This window comes from Falco cherrug, chromosome 7, assembly GCF_023634085.1.
Source record: "Falco cherrug isolate bFalChe1 chromosome 7, bFalChe1.pri, whole genome shotgun sequence".
Classification (NCBI taxonomy): Eukaryota; Metazoa; Chordata; class Aves; order Falconiformes; family Falconidae; genus Falco; species Falco cherrug.
Window position 1 is genome coordinate 44,544,218 of NC_073703.1, and position 18,610 is coordinate 44,562,827.

At 38.4% G+C, this 18,610-nt stretch overlaps 1 protein-coding gene across 5 annotated transcripts in view; it reads left to right on the forward strand.

Annotated features, from left to right (window-relative positions):
• The window catches only part of FUT8 (fucosyltransferase 8), a 187,485-nt gene that overhangs the window by 26,669 nt on the left and 142,206 nt on the right, over positions 1 to 18,610 (forward strand). For 4 of the 5 annotated variants that reach the window (XM_055715404.1, XM_055715403.1, XM_055715411.1 and 1 more), the window contains exon 2: positions 18,072 to 18,230. The exons of the other annotated variant lie outside the window; for it this stretch is intronic. The gene's annotated coding sequence lies outside the window, so the exon portion shown is untranslated. The remainder of the gene's footprint in view (positions 1 to 18,071; positions 18,231 to 18,610) is intronic. 5 annotated transcript variants of the gene reach the window in all.

Sequence of the window (18,610 nt, forward strand, 5' to 3'; positions counted from 1 at the left end):
CAGTTCTGCGCTTATGTGGGGAATGCACTATACTTGCAGGATGGTGATCTCATAAACCTTTTTGATTCCTTTTTTATTTTTGGTAAGCTGTACAGAAGGCAACTTGCAGTTTATGGACTCGTAAATCCTTGTGCTTGTAATAAAAATATTGAAACGAAGCTTTCACAAGATACGGTTCAGATAATCCCAGAAGAATTTGGGAGCTTTTTTGGAACTTCCTTTGGCTGTCAGACTTGTGCAAACAGGTGTCTTAGTGTGCATGCATGTGAGTGGGCAAGGGAGGAAGAGAGGGATGGAGTTTCTAATATGATTCTAGGTGTCACATAATTCTAGACAGGCTGGCAATGCTGAGATTAGCTTTCATCCGTGTATATTGGCACTTGCAGTTCAGACTCTGAGCGCAAATACGGAGGCACAGCAGACAGCAAAATTCTTTGAACAGCAGCAAGACAGAAATAGGATTGTTTTGGTGTCTACATGAACAGGCAGCAAGACTCAGTCTCTGCCTTACAATTTAAAATGTAATAAATTGTATGCAGTTGAGTATGACTGTCATATTACTGCTTCTGTACAGACAGAAATTGAGGCCATGAAGAGGGAAAGTGACTTACTCGATGATACAGCAGTTCTTCCGCAGAGGCTGGGAATGGAAACCTGATCTCACAAATATGGTTTGGAGTCTTAATAACAAGGTCACTTGGCCTCATCGGAACAGAAAGAAACTGCAGAAAAGAGAACATACATAAACTATTTCCCATTTAATTTTGAATTGTTTATTGGAAAGAACTGCATGTTTGCCTTACCATTAATACTGCTTCTTCAGCAGTACTGTGAAACACAAAATACTTAAAGACATGGAAACTCTGAAATTGAGAACTATTTTTTTATTTCGTTGCCTTGAATCACTATTTTTTCCCCTTCTTTTTGGTTTGTTTCTGTGTGGAAAGATACATTTAAAAGCTGGTATAAATGCTTAATTTGTATACTGTAAAGAAAAGATATTTGGATGGTTACATTGATACTGTGTGGGATTGTGTTATTCCCAGTGCAGTTCATTCTTGCATAGAAAACTAAACTCTGAATGCACAGAGGATACCAATTCCTTGTTTCACTGATGGCAGGATTTTGCAGCCATATAATAGCATGGCATTTAGCCTGCATGGACCTGAGCTGCAGAGCAGAGGTGCCTCACACGTTTTAATGCCTCTTCATGCCTCTTGGAAGCAAATTCACAGGTAGAGAGGCTGGATGTGGTACAACGGGCTTCCACTCATCTCTGCTCTCATTCCAACCCAGGTCTGGACTTTTGCCTCTCTTGACTCAAGCAAGGGAAGATCACAGATGGGAAAGATTAGTTCTAAAATGAGATTTCCAACAAAATTTAGTAAAAGTTTCTGACAAGTGTGCTTTCTACTGACAGAAGTTAGAGTCCTCTTTCTCCCGGTCACATGTAGCTTTTTAGCCAGGCTGTGTTTGCTTCTTTATTTTCACCTAACAACTCAATTTCTTAAATAATTACAGAAGCTTTACTGACTTGATTTGTACTAGTTACTTTGAAAGTGTATATACAACTGCAATTTACACCTGCAAACCTTGGAATAAGTAAGGGTGTAGTGCCTCTGAACAGTTTCACCCATGTGATAACCTAGTTCTAAATTAATCTGAGCAGCCAGGGTGCTGGACGAAGAAAGTTGGTTTTGATCTGCCTCACTATGTTAATTTTTCTTTGCATCTCTTTGCATATTAACTGTCTATTGGTCCTCTGTAAATTGAAGCTCTTGAGTAGGAAAATACAACAGTGAAACCAAGAAAAGAATGCTTTGGTTGGGAAATTAGAAAAAAAATGTTTTCAAAATAAAAAGTATATAATTTTAGCCATTTGCAATAAACTATCTCCATTGTAGTAACTGTGGCAGGCATTAAGACAACTTTCTAAATGATTAAGAATACCTAACTGTATATTGAGTGTAGATCTTCTGTTTTCAAATTATATGAATACTACCATAACTTGGTATGAATATTTAACCTGTTCTCTTAGCTTTCTGAGACCTTTATTGTGGTGCTGACTATTTGCTAGTATGGAGGAGGTGAAAATGCTTTGGAAGAGAGGCAGTATGGAATATCAGAGAAGGAGGACTATCCAATTAAATTATTTTGCCCTTGGAATGTTCTTTGTTTCTTTTCATTTCACAAGGTTATACTATCTATATAAAAGCTTCCCATAAGCTTAGTATTTCTGCTGTGTCATCTTTTCTTTGCAAGGTATACCACTACTTTTGTCCGTTTTAGAGAGTTTGCTTGGCACTATTCTTACAGAATATGTCAAGTCTTCTGTTATTAGATACTGTACTAATAGTTTTTTTTCCAGCAATATATAGTGGGAGCTGTTGCCTGGGTCCATGGTTATAAGATTGCTTTTTTTTCCCCCTACAAAGAACAACAAGACTAGCTTCCCTCTGCCCATCTTAAATCTTCCGAATGGACCAAATCCCAATACACGTGTCTATAAGTCCTGTTCAAGTTCTGTCTCTAGCCATTTTTTATTGCTTTCAAGATGGATTTTCAAAGTATTTTTACCATCTAGTATTCCCATATTGTATGTATGAAGGAAAACCAGACTGTTTTGCATTTCATATAGACATCTGGGGCAATATTATATATTTTGTGAGATAACAATGGAGAAATACATGTTCTGTAAACTAGATAGTACTGAATTCTGTGTGATGGTTAGTTTGGGAGCAAGTATTTATCATCTGCATGATCTTGTCTCAGTCTTTTGCTGTTATTTCATATTTACAGTCCAGACTAAATAACTTAATGGTTTTTATGCAGTTTTTCTTTTAAAAACAGCAATGAATCATATATTCTATACATAATCTTGATCATGGAAACTTCAGCCTTTGCATTATACTTTCTAATGAAGCTAGCCTACTTTGTTTCTTGTCTGGAAATATTATAAATAACATAAGCAAAGAGCATACATTTATATTGAATGTCCCCCTTTCTCCTTCCCTTGCCTTTCCCCTTCCTCCTGGTAGGAAATCATCTATTTACTACACTTTCTTTCAATCAAGATATGAAATTATTTTTATTTTCCTGTTGATTAAGATACATTTCTGAGATCTGTTATAATTTTTATTCAATAGCTTGTCTCTTCTGTGACCAATTAGTAAATACAGTTTTAATTACTAGGTGATATTTCATGGGTGCCAGAATCTTGGAGGAAAAGTCTTGTAATTGTTAAAATGAGAATTAGCTTGTCATTTTATGATCCAGTCATAATTGCCTCTTAATGCCTCATTCCATAGGGTATCTGACACACATGACCCTAACATACTGTTTAAAAGATGCTGCCACTGGATTTTCCATCTTATCCCCTCTCCTTTTATGTGTTCTAGGTTACTATGTTTTATTCTTGGCCATTGGAATCTTTCTGAAAATTGTTTTCTTACTTTTTTGCTTGTTTGGTTTGTTTTGACCAGAGAGAGGCAATAAGTTCCGTTTAGAGTTTCTGGATTTTACCAGATAATTCCACCTGCCTGAGCTACCGCACAGGGTTCTAAAGAATGGCTTAATACTTCATTTAAGTTCTTCTTACTATAAACAGTGAAATGCTGCTTAAATGTTTCATTTTATTATCGACTACATTCAGTAAGCCTTCACTGTTTTTTAAGCATTTCATGGACCCAAGATTAGAGTACTGCAACATATATCTGCTGAGGGTTTTTTGTTCAATTATTACTTACAACCTTTTAAGAATTATTTCTGTGCTCACTGTGCTCATTTCATGATTTTATTCAATATCTCTGAATTTTAATGATAATGGTTGGGTAACCAAATCAAAACATGAAGATAATAAGGGTCATTTTTTTCTTGTTCTACCATACAATGATTTTTGAGTTTTTTGGATTTTTTCCCTTCCAGGATAAGCGAGAGGATTTTTATAGATAATTTTGATCCTCATTTGAAAATGTCTCCCAAAACAATTTCTTCAAAATATGAAGCACTTAGCATTGATAGCTAAACTGTTAAAGTTTTCTTCTTCATACTCTAGGTGCTATTCCATATGGAGCAATCCTCTTTTATATTAACCAAAGAGATTCTTTCTTCTATAAAGCCTTTTGGGTGCTGTTTCAGCTGTGTAAGTATTATTACGTACAAACCTCAACAGCAGCATTTTAGTCTCTCTCATTTACATTAAAGAAGGAGGTCTATAAGACTCTGGATTTTTAAAAAAATCCATGTTTGATTTAAGTTTTAAAACTGCATCTTTGTGACAAGTTGATGATCAGCAAACCTTCTGTCACCAGAGTGAAATGTTCTTACAACCAGGGAGCTGATCATATCTCATACATTTTATAACATTTACCAGCATATCTATTTGTTCAAGAGTAACCTCTGTTTTTCACAATTTTATTGTCTTGCTGAGATGACCTAGTAGCTCTTTCATTATATTAGAATCAGGACATTTTGAAATCTGTTTCATATTACCTCTTGCAGCATAACAAAACTTCTTGATTTTTTTGTCCCTAAAATGCTCTAGAGTTGTGAATAGCCTTGCTTTTTTAATATACCATTTTTTTTTTATAATATGGTTGGCTGGAGACATTTGTTTGAAATCACTCAAACTCATAATCTCTGTGACTTCTTGCCCACTTAGAGAGTCCTTCTTTGCTAAATAGGTGAGCTGTCTGGGATTTTCCTGATATCAGTGGTTTTTATGTGATCTTCACTTTCTTCACCTCTTGCAATAAGTCTGTATCATTCTGTAGTCATCTTGCATTTTTGCACAGCCCATGGTGAGGTACTGGGAGGTCTCAGGCAGCACCTGGATTCCAACTAGAGAAACAAAATGGGACAAGACCAATACAAAATAGTGTGAGGTTAAAATTAAGCCCTACTGTTTATCTAAGAAAGTGTTGAGTTTTCTTGCATACCGAAAATGAAATAATTTTTGTGAATCATTATGGATGATACAGTGGTGAAACTTTATTTAAGTAGAATTTGTGAGCACTGACAGGGAAAAAATGGGTTTATGAATAGGAATCACTTGCGTCCATTGGTATCCGGTATTTTGGAACAAATATCTGGTTAATTGCAATTGACAAAGACCATCAGAATTATTCAGAAGGCTGAAATGAAAATATTTAACATTAATCAGTAATCACTGCAGTGGCAATTAAACACTATTTTGTCTTCAAGTGACAGTTAAATGGACAGGTGGCAAAAGCTGTCCATGATTTTCTTTGTATTAGCTTCTCTATGCCTCTTCACAATAGCTCTTATAAATGAAGAATTTGCTTCCTTAACTAAATATTATTTCAAATGAAAAGTGCAAGCTGCTTTGTTATACAGCTCTGGGCTTGTCAGTCAGCTAGTCAGATTGCTTTGGGAAGTTGAAACACGAAGCACATTAAGCTTCTAGTAAAGACCGAATCTGGGTAATCAGTTTGGGTAAATCTGCAGAGCTCATTTGACTTCAGTAAAAGTCTTGCTGTCTAGGTCTGATTCTCATCGATGCCCTTGTATTTACATGTCTAAAACCTGGGAGTTGCAGAATCCTACCTCATCACGGTAGTAGTGGTTTTTCCCTGTTAAATGCAAAGCAGTGGAGAATGCACAGTCCCACCTTCCAGTCAAATTTGGAAAATGGGAACAGTAGTGGGAGACAGCTTTTAAATATATTACAAAGTAAAATAACTATAATGCACTCTTCATTTATTTTTCATCACCTTCCTTGTATGTGTGAATAGTCACACTGAGGCACAACTATATTTAATCCTTTTTAAAGTCAGCTTCTGTCAACATAAACTGTAGAGCAAGGCCAAGACAGTAAAACCTCATCCAGGATCGGAAGCGACTGTAGCATGAATTGCATCAACTCCCCGGCTTTTCCAGGCACAAAAAGAAAACCAATGCTGCAGTGCCTGGGACCTGACCAGAACCAGCTCTAGGGCAACCAAGGAGGGCATTCTTCAGTGGGCTTTTGGTTCATAACACAGTGTCCTCTCCCAGCAGAAAGTCAAGTAACAAAGCAACCTCTCACTCTTGTGAGGGCAAAACCCCATTGTGACCAAGGGCACTGTTGACAGAAGGAAGTATGATTCATATTTTGGCCTCAGTAACCTGGAATACCAACAGGGTATTTCTGTTCCTACCACAGCAAGGACTGAAAGTCTTAGGAACTCTAGGTCTTAGTAGCATTTTTATCTTCATACACAGGTAAATGTAAAAGAGACGTTATGAACTGCAAGTCAGTTAACTCTTGACCTAAATAAGAAAATGGTAATTTATGATGGTATGGAAGCAGTGTAACAGATTCTTAATCATCTGATGTACAGTTATTATGAGATATGTAAAGAATAATTGACTGTCTTAACTTTGTGGCTTTGTTCTTCATGTTCCTCTACATGAAACAGCATGCAAAACAATTAGTGAATGAGACATTAGCAAAAAGAAAACTTCATAGGTCTGAGAGAGATGTTTGAATTGCAGGTCTAATACTGCTGCATTCATACAGAGCCTCTCACAAATCCTGACTGATGTCATGAGGTAACATCATAGTGGAACATTATACAAAACTATTTCAAATGTTGTAAAGTCCCAAAGTAGTAGTGCACTAGCCCAGAATAAAACCTCAGGACATCCAGTCATTTTTTTCCACAGACTTCCTGTGGAAAAGATCCCTTCAGCTCTGTTTGCAGCTCTTTAGTTTGCTCTTCTCGTAGTGAGGATAATGTTTTCCCTAGCCCACCATGAGCAGGCAAAAATGTTACTTTGTGTATTAACATAGTTTTGAAGACACAGAATGGTGCATGTTATTATGCTAATATTACTTTGCATCATCTTACTCTTTTATTTTTTTTAATCGGTGAGTTTGTCTATTTCAAGACTCTCCCAAAAGAGTTAAAGGCAAGAATGCCTCTGTGCCCTTATGCAATCCTACCATTGTTTCTGTAAAGGTCATCCCATTAAATAGAAGCTGCAGTGATCTTTATGAAGGCAAGAGAACCTGCCTAAAAATGATAAAAGAGCAGCCACACACAGAGCCTTTGGTAACTCTGTCATCCAGCGAATGAGTTCCTTGACCTCTTGGGATTACTTCAGCATATTTTTGCCTTGGAGTGAGGCTTGGTTTAAACCATAAACTAGTTTTGTCAGTGTAGTTACTCAAAATGTAGAAAAAATCAGAAAGATATATCCCAGTCAAAGAAGCATGGCTACTAAAAGCCTTCGTAGCTATACACTTCTGTGTAAGGGACAAGGATGTCAGTTCTACTCAGCTGCTGCTAAAGCTGCTGAGACTGTGGCTATCTTCCCTGGAAACAGACCAAGGCATAAAACCACTGGGCTCTGCTGCTCCTTGTTTGTATGGCTCTCCAGATAGACCAGGACTCCTCAAGACAGGGTATCTCTGGTCTGCCCTGTGAGCCTGCCGTGGAGCCTGGGACACTGACCCATGGCTTCAGGCTTTGGGGGCTATGCCAAGCTCTGGCACAGCTTGCTGCTTCCAAACCTAAGAATCTGGGAGCACTGTGGTCACTTGAAGACCTTCATGAGTCCAGAAATTGATTAATGCCCATCTGTAGAGCCTAAAGGGTTTACAAGCAACTGTTTGGGAATCAATGAATGACTTTTTTTTTCAATTTAAATGCTGTTTTGTAAAGAAAATTCTGCCCTGCTCAAGGGACAGTCGGTCAGACCGGCATCGTTAGGAGCCCTGAGTTGTTCCACGCTGGAGACAGTGCCTAGATCTCAGGTATATCTAGAGCTTGTTTGCTTTCCTGACACCCCACACTGACTGGGTATCAAGAGGCAGGAAGAGACAAGCAGGCAGGAGTAGGTCTGCATCTCATCTTGTCGGCCGCTTGCCCTGACATTTAGACTCTTGTTTACCGTTTGGTCAGCTTGTGTGCACTATTTAGAGAAGATGTGAAGACTGCATCTCTATTTCACTTGCAAGGGATACCAAATTTGGAAATCTTTCAAAGACAACACTAATATTGTTAGATTTATGGAATTCCAGGGTACTGTTTACTACCACAGAAGGGTACCTACTTCATGCCTCAGTTTACCTCCAGTACAGGTAGTCTACCTCTAAGATGTGTGCTAATGGATGTTTGGAGGCATACGTCAAATGGTACAGAGCAGAACTGGGACCTTCACCATCTTCAGAGAAGTGTCTGTAGGTAGTAGATGCTCCCCATACCTAGCTTTGAACTTGGCATGAGACAAGAGCTGCTACTAATCATTTGCCTTTAAGAGGCAAAATTGCTGTTGAGCTTCTAGCAACATGCCTAACCTCTAAGTTTGGAATAACTGATTTCAATACAGCTAGAAAGCTGAACGAGGACTTCTCCACTTCCATCCAGGATGTGACACTTCACATAAGGGTCTGTGAAGTAAAATACCAGAGAAGTCTATAGATGAGGAATTGGCCAGCAAGTGTAATTAGAACAGTTTGGCAGAAAAATATTTCAAAAGAACATTTTTTGTGAACTTACACATTTCAGTAAATACTCCTCTGGAAAACTGAATAAAATGAAAACTAAATAAAATAAAATGAATAAGTTCATTTCAGAATTTCAACATGTCACTTAGCGTAGGATGTTTTTACTTTAACACTTTGGTTGTTTTCTAAGCTTTAACTACTGGTGAAGATTTTATGTTACTACTGCCAAGTGCCATGATCTGATAGAAGAGCTGCATTTATTTAAAAAATAATGAATTGAGGTTGCTACTTTGTAATGGTTGAAATATTTTATCTTCTTTCTAGATCAGAGTATTTTCTGTTTGCATCATAATGAAAGGAGTAATGAAAACAGACAGCACTTTGATCTCGAAAAAGTACTTGTTCCAACGAGTAGGAACTTACTGTTATTACAGATTTTTAAAATGCAGGAGTATCTGTGTTTCTCCAGGAAACTTTTCCTGACTTCCTTTAGAATTAAACTGTAAAATAAATACACTATTTTTCTAGCACAGCATAATGTCAGTGAGACAAAGGTTAAGAAGAATTTTGCACTAGTAAAAATGCTGCATTTGCAGCTCATCTCAGCATTTCTGCAAGAAGCAGAGATCAGGGAGATGAAATGCCAGTGTCTTTTTCTGATCAGATGCATGTGACCAAAGCCCAGGTGTCTCACGCTTTTGACATCTTGCCTGCTGTTGTGAGAGACAGTGCTTGCTATGCGTCTGACCCAGCTGTACTGCCCCGTTTTCCCCAGCCCCACAGCCAGGTTGTGGAGGGGTGGGGGTTGTTTCTGTTTATGAATCAGCACAACCGGCCAGCCACTGCGTTGGGTAAAAAAGACTTTTTTCAGAGGCTGCTGCAGAGTGCAACAGACTGTGCTAGTGGACTCTGAACATGGCTTGCTGCAATATTGGAAAGAAAGCAAGAGGGCTGAACAGGGTAGCAGGAGAAAGGGAGGATGGATTTCTGAACTGCCCCAAACTGGGGTAAGAGGCAAATGTTACTGTTTTTTCAATGAAGGAGGAAGTCATTCTTGAAGCATCAGCTAGCTGAAATGCAAACCAAGCCTCTTGTACGATTCTGGGAAAGAGAATATTGCTAAAGAGAAACTTAGCATTAAAAAGGTTCATGGCTTCTGACAACGATGGCTATAGAGAATGATTAGGAGATCTTGTGTGGAGCTGAATATGAGACCCAACTAAGCAGAACCACAGAAAATGCTGACAGAGAAGATATGTGCAAGATTAAAAGTAAGCACTGCTTTTTTCTGAGTGATTTTTGCCAACTGCTGGGAGTAGCTCCCTATCCCTGCTGGAAAATATTTCAGGATGTTCTCATCTGCTTCGCTTTTTCCCAGCAGGTTAGATTACTAGAAGGCATATATCTGTCTTGGTATATGATTATGCAAGGCATTTTCTAGTGGTTAGAAACTAGTAGTATCAAGATTACATTTGTTAACCAAGGGAAGATGTCAAGGTTTATATGTATGTCTTTCACCCGCAGAATTATCTCATGCAGATCAATGTAGAAGAACAACAATTACGAAGTCTGGAGGGAAGCTTGTACAATTGCTGTCACACGTCTGTGGTTATGTTGAAGATTTCAGCCTCAGCAACCACCAACTGTCACCACCACCCTCTCTGCCATTACACAATATATCTTTTTCTTTTGTTCAGACTGGTGTGAGCAAGGTGCTGTTTGCAGAATTCTGTGTACTATTCGTAGGTAAAGGACTTCTACAGTTGAATCTATTCATAGCTAATCCAGTTAGTGTCATCTTGAAAACAAGGAGAAAAGCAATATAGACAGTAGCAGGTGTGACACTAATATATTTAGCAATCATATTCTCTTCTAACATGCTGTTTATTAAATGTCATGGTTGCACACAATTACTCACTTTTTTGTTACTGGCTATTGGTCATCTATTCCTTGTTTAATTTTGCAGACTTGTTAATAGTTACTTGCAACTTCATTCAGGGAGCTTAACCTAGTTTATCCAAATGTCCATAGTCCTGACTCTATTTTCTTGGGGTTTTTATAATGTTCAACCTCCATTTCCTCACAGCTGTGCACACTTCTTGCAGATGAAAGTTCTGTACCATCCTATCTACTTATTGATTATAAGACTCTCATTGCTTGGGAACAGGAAGGAAAACAGCAGTCAGTGGCAGGTGAAACACTTTTTTCCAGTTACAGTTGAAATGTCTTTGTCATTAGTTCAGTTATACCCACCACATCTCTCTTTCTTTTAGAGCATTCTGGACTGACCTGCCAGCGTAGCTTCCTTGGAAAGTTTTCTCATCCACAGCTGCATACTGAACAAGACTGTGAAGACTGCATACAGCATCATGTGTTCCTCTGAACTGTCTAAACACTTTTCTCCTACATGTATGAAATCAAGAGCTGCAGATTCATTACTGGGATTGACTGTGAGACCTGTGAGAGAAAGCACAAGTGGTTGTTTCAGCAAGTTGATGTCTTTTAGATGACCCTTTCTGAGTAAAGGACTGTATGCTTGGTCATTATTTCTATTTTTCATAGGCCGGAAACTTGCTATAAAACCCTTGTCCCAAAGCTCATCTTTATATAACTCCATACACATAAATAATATAGGGAAAATATTTATATCTCTAAGAATGATTGTATCTTACAGATACCTGAAATGTGAGATAATAATGATAGGCACTAGATGGTACTAGTAAAGATAAGCTTACAGTTACATAGTACTCACATTTAAGGATTGAATATTTTTCCTGTATTTTCCATTTTGTGATTACATCCTAAAAACAGATAAAGAAGGCCATTTTTCCTTGTAATAGAAATATTTCTTTCTAAACTACAACATGTGACATGATAAGATGACATTTTAGACTTGGTCTATGTCAGAAAGATACTGAAAGAACAGTTAAGAAAACAGCAAGGAGAGATTGTGTTAAAAGCAGCTAACTTCTTTCTGATAAGTAATAAGGAAAGGAGCTCCTGCCAGCTTGTCACTACAAGAAACAAACCCTATGATCTTAAACAGTTTTCAGCTTCTGTGTTTCAGCAGCGGCTGACAGAGAAGCAATCCTGGTTTTATCATCCTTGTGCAGGCTGCTGTAACATCACTGTGGCTAACCTCTGATTGTGTCAAGGACAGGACATGCCAGTAACCTCAGGACAGAGAAATGCAACAGAGAAAGTCAAATGCTATAAATAGGGAGAGAGAGGAAAGCTTTTAGAAGAAAAGTAACTTTTTAATTTTGTGTTGTCTTTTGCATGCTCAGAAAATTTGGTTTTTAGTTAAGCTGTGTCTGAACAAAGAAGGATTATTTTTCTCCTACATGCTGTTTCCAAGAAAAGACCCATAGGCATTTCCTGACCTATGTATATGTTAAAATTATTGGCATTGCCTCTAGGATTATAGAAGCCTGTTCCCTATTTACAGATGGTCAAACAGAAGTGCAGCAAGTTGTAGGCTGAAAATTTCAAAACTTCCCTTGAATTGAGTTACCAATGTTCACTCACTAAACATCAGTGATGAATGTTTGCAGCTTATTGACTTGGTTTGTAGTTGCATCTGTTCTGCACTTTTGCTGACGTGGCCCAGAGGCAGGCAGAGGGTCTTTCCTCCTTTACATGAAGTTTGTTTCAGAAGACTCAAGTCATGGCGGGCTGTTTTTATGTTCATTATCAAATCAGTGATATATGTGGGAGAATGATGCACAAATTATCAAGTACAAAAACTTTAAGAATTCAACATGACTAGGAAACCTATGATCCTGCAAGCAGCAAATTCACATGGCAAGCAAGTTGGCCAAATCTTAGAAATACTGATACATTTTATGCAGACTGGGAAAGACAATATTTTTTGATGTTTTGTGAAAGCTGGAATTTCTGTTGAAAAAGAAAGTCTGCGAATACCAACACATGGGATTTTTGAAATGAAGTATGATCCTGGGCAGCTGCTGGCTGAAATTGATATGGTGCTCATCAGGCTCAGTGCTGCCCACCTCCTGAACAGCAGATGTGATTTTCACTTGCGCATTAATTTTGCTCAGTGTCTGCTCCCTTCCCAGGTCTGGATCGCTGGGATGGGTCTGCCCTCTGGGTTGCCCTGTGGTTTCAGAATTTCTAGGTCCCCGAGCCAGCTGGCTCCCTTGCTCGAAGGGGCTGGATACCTGGCAGTCCCCTGGAATTCCACTCCACAGTTCATCAAAGATGCTGATCCCGGTGCTGATACCAGCTTCCTCTGATGAAGCCATGTCTTGCTGGAGAGTTCACAACCAGCTTTGACTCGTACGATGATTAATCGATACTTCCAGAGACACTGACGCACAGGCAAACCATTATTTTTAGTTCCCTTGTTGTATAATTACCAGATGTAATTCAATACTTCTCTGATGAACAAAGCATTTACGAGTTATGCTCCACCTGCCCCTTTGGCAGCATTCACAAAACAAAATAGCTGAGCAGGCATGCCAGCCCCTCTTCCAGCCTTCCTCCTCAAGCTCTGGCACACACAGTTGCAAAGCAGAAGTGATCTAATGCCCATTACTCAATTTTCTTCACACAGTTCATCCTTATGTCAGATTATCCTTTACCCATATCCACATCTCTGTCCTTGGCCGCCTGTGCCCACTGGCTTCTGTCCCTTCAGTCAGATGGCACTGCTGTATTTCCCACTGCTGCATATGCTCACTATTCTTCTCATCTCATTAGCTCCTCCTTCAGTTTACTGACCTCTCTCCTGCCTTCAAACATCTTCTTCCATATTGCCTGTCACTAGGGAGCGGTGGAGAGTGAGAGCAGGAGTGGGAGAGGTTCCTCTTCCTCTTCTTCAGAACCTGCCAGCCACAGCCTTTTCACATCCTATCCCTTCCTCTCCTGCTTTTCAATAAATTGCTCTCTTCTGCCTTCTTCGTGGTTCTCTTTCCGTTAAACGCCATCTCAATATATTTTACCTCCTCTTTTACCATTTTTCCTGAAGCCATGACAATGTCAGCTTTCTCTGTGTCTTGCCTCATTCATCTCCTTTCCACTCAATAACCACAGCTCTTCTTCTGGGATTTGTTCCACCCAATTTGTTTTATTTCTTAAGGCTTATTTGATTCAGCTATGTGTATATTTTGTGAGCATCTAAACCTAATGACCCATTTTTGAACCCATTGGTAAGCTGAAACCTCAGTGATAACAGAGTAAAGGTCTTAAAAATACCAACTTCCTGCAGTTTTCATGAAGATTGATGACTGGTTAAAGAAGAGAGATCTGCACTTGCCTTTACTGCTGGAAAGACTGCAACAGGTGCTCTGTCCAGTTAATGCACAATTATTAATTATTATTAATGCTCAACACCAGGAAAATCTTCAATCAGCATTCACATTTTCCTGGACAACAGAAAATGAAATCACAAACCACAAATTTGTAAGAAACCAGACATCAGGAATTCTGTTGCTCACAAAACTGCTGATTTTTCACTCTTTCACATGACCTAATACTCAGCATTTCATTGTTTAACGGTGAGATTTGTCTTTCTTTGTTATTTCAGATTTCCTTTTATCTTGGTTGACTTCCTGAATCAAAATGTCTCATACAGATTTCTAGTCACTCAGGTTTCTGGTTTGACCTCCATTTGTGAATCCATTATTTCTGCATCTTGGCTTCACCTTCTTCAAGGAATCACGCTTCAAGTCTCCAGGTCCTCCTTTATACAATGTCTTCTCCCGTAGTGTTTCTTCCTTTTCTCTTGTTTTCTGTTTGACCACTCTTCTCATGAATGTCAGCTCTTTAGTTTTGTAGCTGCTGGTGACCGCCATCATCCCTGAGCACTCTTATTATAATGTGGCCCTCTGTAATTGAGAAAATCGAGGTGGGAAAAAAAAAAAAGAAAACCCCTAGATTTTTCTAGAAGGGAAGGGAAGAATATAGTATCTTTCTGAAACTTCATAAAATTAATTCATAGCCACAGTGAAAATTCAGCTGCCCTTTTATCAGCCTTGATAAATTTTCATATAAATGTTCACATTTCTGTCACATACATAAGAAATATTTCTCTTGTTACAGGTTAAGATGCAAATTTATTTCTGAGCCATGTAAAGTTATTCTGCACTAGAGTTCATGTAATGAAGGGGCTGTATGACTTACAAGTCATACAAATCTGATTTTGCTTATTTTATTCTCAATGACCTTTCATTGGTAGCTAATATTTTAAAAAAACAGTGGGCAATGATGTTGGGACCTTTTGAACAGAGGAATATCAACACTTCACACGGATAGCAAAAAATTACAAGAATAGAAATGGGGGGGGGGGGGGGGCGGAGAAAGCAGGATGAATTGTTCTTTCACCCTAGACTTTAGCCAAATTGTTTCAGAAACACCAACAATGAATTAAAGTCAGCATTTCAGAAGCAAGATCCTAAATCAAATATTGGCAGAGAGAATTTCTTACATCCCTAAATAAAAATACAACTGATGCAAGAAATCAAGTATAGAAGTCTTTTATAATTGAGTGACAGATAATGAAAGGCAGTAGAGAAGAAAAGTGCTCTCTAGCGGGCCTGATTATGAGGGATGCTACTCATTTTCAATCCAGGAGCATATAGAGCCATCTCTCCAGAAGAGTTTTCAATCACTGTATTTCATAAATCCCAGAGACCACTGCCTGCATAGGAGTGAAAGTAAGATCCTGTACCAAGTGAGGATTTGATTTTACTCTAAGCAATTTCTGCAGAAAAATTTTGTTATTAATTTTCAGACTGTGAAGCATTACAGGTATAGCACTACAACAGACAGCTTCATTTCCACAACCAGTAACAGCTCCTGAGTGACAGCAGGTGCAGCACCCAGTTTCAGACCTAAATCAAGCAATAAGAAATCAAGCAAATAGGAGTAAGGAAATCACAACTTACTTGCGTACTATCAGATCAGATCATGACTCTTACACTACCATGAGATAAATGGGCACATCGTACTTGACAGGCAATAACCCAATAACCTCAGTCCTGACCAACAGGTGATGAGTTTTGAAATACTGTTTTTGTTACCTGGATCTTTATACATGTCTTTATGTCATGCCTAGGCTAGAACAAGAAAGCTTCTCAAAAAATGTTATATACCATATGTGTCAAAACCTACTGTGCAGGTAGTAGTTTGTTTTAAATTTGTAATGGCTGGCTGCCTTGTAGTGTACTACTGTTCATGTAATTGCTATCAAACCCTACTGTTTTGGTCGAACAGTTAATTGCTGTTAAGTCACAATCTGCTTCTTATGTGTTGCTTGCAGGGAACTACGAAATTATCGGTCTACGGTAAAACAGCTTATGGAAGTGGATTGCAGTTGAGGCTAATAGTAATAGTGATATAATTGCAGTACAGTCTAGAGAGCTTCATCAGGTCACTACTTTTCTAGAGACTGTACAAACAAGTAGTTAAAATGTGCCTACTTCAGTTACAAGAAACATTAACTACACAAAACATGCAGGAGAAAGGGAAAGCAATTATCAGTATACTTAAACATAGCTTAAAAAGAAAAACATCTACCTGTTTTGTCAGTGAGAATCTTCCAAATCCAAACGTTTCAAGTGAATTCCACCAGATGCTGCAGACAGCCTGAATCAACTACTGGGAGAAAAGTATAAATTGCTTCATATTGTCTCAGCAGCATTGATTTTATACCTCAGTTATCACAATGTTCATTCTTTCCTCCAGACTATTCTAGTGAAAACACTTTAGAAGCACACTTGCCCTATTACCTTAAATTCTTAGGTATCCCCAAAACCTCCCTTGCCCCTGGATTAAATGCCAAACCTTCCCTCACTTGACTTATTTTGCTTTTCTTCAGTTGTCTGTTATTGATTCCAATTTGCTAACATTTCTTTTTAAATTTGTGGGATTTTATTCAATGAAAGATCTCCAGGAAAGCAAGTGAAATGCAACCACTTAGGTGGAATATTTTCCCCCAGATCTTCAGTAGAAGAAAATAAAAGCAGTGTAAAACTCTGCCATTATCTCATTAAAATCTGTTTCTGCTTTCAGCTTATAACCTCACTAAATTAGCATAAGAGGAACAGACCTTTATGTTAAATTCATTGCAAACTTGTGCCAGCAGGACTAGCTGCGTTTTAGTGGTCCCTCATTGCCTGTTTGCACAAAATTATAGCAAAAGCCTGAACAGTAAATTAAAATGGAACACAACCTTTTTACGTTGAACTTAGAGTTGAAAGCTTAAGCTTCTGTAGAACTCTATTATTATTGCATAAAGCATGTTTTCCATATTTAAAATTCTGAATGATTGATTAATTAAAAACACTTGCACTAATTAACATGCATGCTACAGGAAAGCCAGAAATTATTTATACAAAATTGCTTATGGTTTATTTTAGTGTACATAAAAGAAAACTCGAGATACTGACTTTCTTCTAGGACTTCTGACTCCATGAACTAACACTGTCTGGGTGCCTGATTTTAAATTATTCCTTGCAGTAGATTTTTCTCGTACAGGCAGCTTCTTCAAGTAGAGTTCTGCCTTGTATATATTTCATCTCTCCTATTTGTGACCCAGCAGTTTGTGACCACGTTCTCCTCTTGCTTACTACCTCTACCTTTCTTTGGCAACGAGCCCTTCTTTTCCTCCTGACATGTGTTAATGTATTAGTATAATACAATACATTAAGACACGGTAGGAAACATAATGCCTGTCTTATAACTGTTGCTACAAACTACAGCATAACCCAGGTTGTTGAAAAATGTTGCCAATGTGGTGAATGCAATGGCACTTAACAGTAACCCACCCTGTTTGGCTCTCACCTTGTTGCACGCCATGCACTTCCCTCACAACAAGGGTTCTCCAGGCCATAATAAGATAAAGTGTCTATACATAATTTAGGACTACAAATTGCTAAAAGTATATATAAAAAAAATCAGTTTTATAGCCCCGCATCCGTGTCAGCTCCTGTTTTACCTGGCAGCCTGAGCAAGAGCAAGGGTTACCAAAGGCAATTTAAACAGTAAAGATACAGTGCTGGTTTGTGCAGTGTTTTAAAAAAATCTGCTCTGTAAAACTGATTTAATTTGACAGCTAAAGTGCAAATGGACACTGACTGGAAGGTAAGATGTCTGAAATGGCTTTAATTTTTTTTCTAATTATAAATAAGTTTATGGTCTATATAAGCTTGTACCAGAAGAAGGGCAAAGATTTTAATTCACAGTTTGGTTTGTTCTTGCTTGTGTCTGGACTATTCAGGAACATACGATTGTATGGGGACCAGGAAGACCACTGAACCTGCTTCACTATCATCATATCTCTTTGTGTAATCTACATTTTGAGTGGATCAGTTGCTTTTGATGAGACCTGCAAAAGACACCGTACAGTCTGTGGGAGATCAGTTTGTTCAGAGTGCATGTGTCCAAGCACCTATGCTAAACGGAGTTTGTCCATGTCATAAAACTGGCAGAAGGCAGATCCTGAGTCTGCAGCTCCCCTGAAAACTCACCCAGAGTTGCAGAGGCAAGTCCACCTGCAAAGACTGCCTTTGTGGATCTGGGCCTTCTACCTATTCCTACTGATGTAAATTCAGTGTAGTGCTGTTAGAGGGAAGTTCTTGTTATTCTTCTCCCCCAGATTCCTAACCAGGGAACCACTCTGTGCATGGATATGCTACTTATGGAAGAACAGTCTATAGAAGACAAGCTTGATGACTTTTAAAGATGTTTTAAAGATGTTTGCATTCTTCCAGTTAAACCCAGCACAGCCCCCATGAACTTTACAATTAAGAGTTGTGTAAGTATTTCAAAGGAAAATGTTTCTTCTTTATATGCAGGATTTCCTCTTAAAATTACCTCTGCCGAGTGCCTCATACAGGCAACTATATATATACACATATAGGAAAAAGACTTTATGGGACTAAAGATGATTTTTAGGCAATTGGTCTTTAGCAGTTGGAAAGGAGAGATCATGATGATTCTCCCAGTGCCTGTGACTTATAACTTTGGAGGAGTCTAAGTTGTCAGGTGTAAGATACCGTGACATTGGGTTTTTCCTGCATGTAGAAAAGGACCATAATAGTTATTGCAAGCTGGCTAGCGTGCTTTGAATTTATCTCCTGCTTTATCACGCACTGATTACCCCTTGCAGACAAGCCCATTAGTCTCTGTTAGTGT